A 5220-nucleotide genomic window follows, 5' to 3' on the forward strand; every position below is an offset into this window, starting at 1 on the left:
TTCATTCGTCTTTTTCATTCATAGTACATACATAATCCCAACTGTGAACCAGTTCATATTATTTTCCTTTCTTGAAAGGTTAAATTTCATTTTTTTGGATAAATCATTTCTACTTGGATGTTTTTGGTGCTTTGACACCATTGAAAGATAAAACACCCAAGTAGAGGTATCTCCGCTCAGGACTGAATAATTGCAGGTGGTGTTGCATCGTAGGGAAATGAAGGCGTTTTCATTTTCGTCCTATGACAACACAAAACGGTCGTTATGTTCAGCGTCAGGCATAAGGAAGACGAAGAAAGCGTCACGGTCTTTATTCATGAATTTCCTCTTAAGGTGATTCGATGGACGCCATATTTTGTGTCAGAACGGCATGCGATATATCGCATCAATTGGTTCCATTTTTTCAGCTACTCGTCATTTTTCTCCAATTTTGAGATCGCAATTCTGTTGTCAGGAGACCAAAGCACTCACTTACCAATTTTAACAAAGAAATTCAACGTAATAAAGGCGCGGTTTTTTCAAAGGAAAACTGTCGCATTCGAGCGCAGTTTCGATATCAGTATCGAATGCGATGTTTTCTCTCTAAAAAAACCACGCCTTTATTACGTTGAATTTCTTTGTTAAAATTGGTAAGTGAGTGCTTTAGTCTCCTGACAACAGAATTGCAATCTCAAAATTGGAGAAAAATGACGAGTAGCTGAAAAAATGGAACCAATTGATGCGATATATCGCATGCCGTTCTGACACAAAATATGGCGTCCATCGAATCACCTTAACAATGCACACTCAAAATCGATACAAATATTTAGCTTTGGACAGAATTTCTGAATAACGCACCTAGATATACAGGGTGTTCGTTGTATGGATGACCTCGGAAACACATGAAAAGCCCAGGATTGGTGAAGTTTAAAATGTGCGCGGTAATGAAGCTCAAGAAATTTGAAAACTCAAATACGGCCTCAACACTACACGCATCCGCTTCCTGGCGGTCTCGGACCACCAACTCGGGCTACACTGCCGTGCTATGGAAGAACGCCGTATGAACCTCCAGGCGTTGCCAAATTTCCGTTGGTAAATCACGAATTTTCGGGATAATTTGTAAGTATTTTTTTTCAATTTTTCCAATCATTTTGTTCAAAATTGAATCTAAAGTTCCTGAAAATTTCAAGAGAAAATATTCATAAATTCCCTCAAAAATGAACATTTTATTGAAGGAAATTTGGCAACTCTCGAATGTTCATACGGCGTTCTTACTTGGCACGGCAGTACACTTCAAATTATAAACTATGACGGAAGTACTCAAAAGGAGACCAGATGTTCTAAAAAGGCAGCTCATGCAGTTGGTCATGGCTAAGGGGTAAAATTTATATTAGTGCAGGCGAAGAACCGTATTTGGTCAAAAGAGAATTTCTTTTTATTTATAAATAATTTTTCGTTAGTTAACGGGACATCGATAACACTTAAAACACGAGACTTGTAAATCAAGGAGGATAAAAAGGTTGTCGAACAGTGACGGCGCGTGGGTGCAGAAAATAAGCCCACTCAGACTCACCGTGGGAGGGGGGGGGGGGGTGCAATCTGGAAACTATAAATTCTAGCCCGGTTTAAAAACAACGCATGTGCCATTAGTTTCCTTTTGCACATTATAAGTGTTTTTCCAGAAGAGCCAGAATTTATAGTTCCAAATTGCAAACTGCAGTCCAATTGGCAAGCTCCAGCTCCCCGATTTTACTCAAGCATCTTTTTTTCCGGAGCCCCCCCCCCCCCCCCCTCCCCGTAACTTTCTAATCGCAATATGCAGTCAAAATATACCTACCGTTGGCTGAAGTAAAAAAAAAACCAAAAAACTAACGATAAAAAACAATGCATACTTATCCCTGATTGCAACGTTACAATGCTCCGCTCATATTTTATTTACTATGAGAAAACCAGCCATTGGTTGTTGTGTAATTTATTGCGCATTTTTACCACGCATCGAAACGCTCAAAGAAAAACCAGAGGCATTTTTACTTCGTTTTTATAAAGCTATAGGATATTTTAAAATGTGGTAAGTACTGAAGTTCTGTATTTCTTTGATTATGGACAGCCATCGACGTGCATGTTTTGTTGTGGCAAAATAGAGCATATGTATAACTTCCGAAGATAACTTCTAGCAGAAAATCTGCATTCAAATTCCAAAGTGAGCGGATCAGATTTTGACGTTTCGACCACCGGATGTAGCATGCTTTTGCTTACATAATCGGGCAGCGCGGCGTGTAGTGAAAACGAAAAGTGAATGTGAACAACGTTCTTGCGGTCTGGGGGGTCCGGAGACAGGGTAACAGAGACAGACGCAGACGTCCAGACGTCCCTCTGTCTGAATTTCGGGCGGCACGCGCCGTAATCAGTTCTCAAAGGAAAAGAAAACCGAGAGTCGGTGCGAGGCGGCACTTCGACGCCAACGCAGGTGTCAGGATACAGTCTGTCGTAGACACCCTCGCGCGAGCCAATCAAAATCCGTGTTGATTGGGAGAAGCCAACTCCGCGCTCCCCACTCCATCCCGATCATGTCACATGCTCACATGCAGATTCATCACGCTTCCGCACTTCACTTTTCGGTCGGTGGTTGCTCGAGTCGGTTGCTGTGTCACGCGCCCGGTCGGAGTGAAGCCCTCATGGCTGCAAACAATTTTCCTTTCATTAAAGGTTTTAAGACTTTTGAACTCTTACAACGTACTTATCTCGTTACATTCTTACCTCGTTTGTTTCGCGAAAACTCCTCGGTGTGTGTGGAAACGATCGTGTGGAATAATTCGTCGCTTGAATTGGGTGCTTCATTTTCTCGAAATTCATCAACTTGTGCCTAAAAGGATTCTAGACTTTTGAACTCTTACAACGTACCTCGCAACATTCTCAACTTGTTCGTTTCGCGAAAACTCCTTGGTGTTTGTGGTAACGATAGTGTGACGTACTATCCGTCGTTTGAATTGAATCCTTCATTTGTTCGAAAGTTAGTAACTTATGCCCGGTGTCTGAGTGAATTGAATGAAGGCAACTGATTCTCAAAATGTGCATCAATCTCGTCGTTTCATATCGTTTCGTCGTTTTCGGACTTTATTTTTGCCGTGCGTGGTTCGGTGTCTCGCGTGTTTCGCGAAAACTCTTCAGCAATTTATTTGAAAACGATCGTGTATATTAATTTGTCATTGAATTTAATGATGTCCGCCATTGAGAGCCTCTCTTTTTCCCTCGTTATGGAAACTCGTGCCCGGCGTTCGAGTGAATTGATCTCGGATAATTGATACTTGATATTTCCAAAATTTTCATCGATTTTCGTCGTTTTAAGTGTGCCCATGTGAACTTCTTCGTTTTTCAATGAACTTATAACTTGTTCGCGCGGGATTTTCTTCGCTGTTCAGTAGCCTGCTCTTCAGGGATTCGGGAGTGATGCTCGTTCTTCGTGTGCGTGCGTATTTCTGTGTCTGCGTTGTTGTATTTCCTAGACACAAAATCGGCTTCGCGTTTGACGTGTGTCTGCGTCTGTTTCTCAATCTACCTACCGCAATTAATTTGATCTAGTGTTCCTTACTATTTGAGGGAGTTTGATACCTGGTCATAGCTTCCTTTGATGCGTGTATCTCTTGGCGTTGGTCTGCATTCAGGTCAGAATCATTAGCACATAACTTACTTTGATTCTGCTCAGATTTGGTGTCATAATTGCAAAATTGTGTGTAACCTCCCATAGGTATTTTACTCACCCTTTTCTCGTCTTCCTTCGCCTAATCATTTCCGTTCTGTCTTTCTTAACGTTTATTGTGCCTCATTTTGATAGTTCTAAACCATCCTCCCGCAAAATCTAAGAGCAAGTATGGACATGAGTGAATATATTGTTATTTTCCTTAGCTAGGTACTTCTAATCCATTGGCAATTGTTGCTATCACATTTTTCTACGCCTGCAGAAATGTCTTGCACATGCAGACTTCGCAATTACTGAGGAATCAATATTTTAGTATTTGAGTTGAACAATCTGGGAAGTTCCAAAGTAGATTTTCTAGGTACCTGTAATTAATTTAATACCGTGCATAGTCCCTTCAGATAATCTGCATAGCTGAAAGTAGCTTTATAATCAGTAAATGTTCTCACCTAAGTATATATTTTCTCATTTTATCGCATGCCAAGACACGAACAATTTTGAGATGGTTCCTATGATCATTTGTAGAGTTTAATCTTAGGTTTTTAATACAATTTTTTTTTAAAGCTTACTATTTGAGTGCCCTCTCTCTTTGACTAGGCCCATCAGGTAAAATTGAAGAGAGAGAAAGAATAGATGAAAGTGGAGGGGAGGGGGGGGGGGGAGAGCGAGCATCCAAAGTTACAAGAACCTTACCTTAATTTTTCTTAAGTACGGCCTTTGGTATGAGACTCAAAATGTGTCTCGGAGATATCCAAAATTCCCAGATTTTCCGGAGCAGACTCTCCTAAATTTCTCTATGCGCTGAAAAAAACTCAGGCTCCCAGAAAAGCAGCCCCCCCCCCCCAGAAATTTGATCCAGACACACCCCAATATTCATACTTAAGTACCTTTCCTTAAAATTTCTGAATCCATTTACCTTGAAAAATTGAGACTAAAATTTTAAGAGTCCTTTCAACTTAATCGGGGGGGGGGGGGGGGGGGACAAGATGTTCGGAGGTGGCGAAATTTGCCGCCAATAGAAATTACCAGAAAATATCTAAAATTCTTAAAATTACACTTTTTGAGAGTGGGATCCTTTTACTCTTTTGCCCTAGCCCAAATGGTCCCTTTGTTAAAGTGCGAGTTGTACTTAGTAACTTCTAAATCGAGTTAAAATCGATGATTCTAAGGTCGAGAGAAGTCACTCCTTGCCCCACCCGTTTGAATAATTGCTTTCATTAGGAAAAGTTATTTTTGTCCAAAACATTAGTCCATGTCCAATGAGGTAATGACATGTGGACTAAATCTCCATCAAATTTTCGCTTTCCTAACTGTACAATCTTGCATCCATAGAGAGAGGCGTTTCGTAGGGTCCAAACAGCAATTTGATTTTTATGTTGCGAATGCAAAGAGGAGAGTTCTGCCGTGCTAAGGAAGAACGCCGTATGAACATTCGGGAGTTGCCAAATTGCGCTTGATAAAATCTGTATTTTTGACTCAATTTACCTATGCATATTTTTCCTTGAAATTTTCAGATATGTATTAAATTGTGTGAAAAATGGTCTGAA

The sequence above is a fragment of the Bemisia tabaci genome, chromosome 3 (genome assembly GCF_918797505.1).
Source record: "Bemisia tabaci chromosome 3, PGI_BMITA_v3".
NCBI lineage: Eukaryota > Metazoa > Arthropoda > Insecta > Hemiptera > Aleyrodidae > Bemisia > Bemisia tabaci.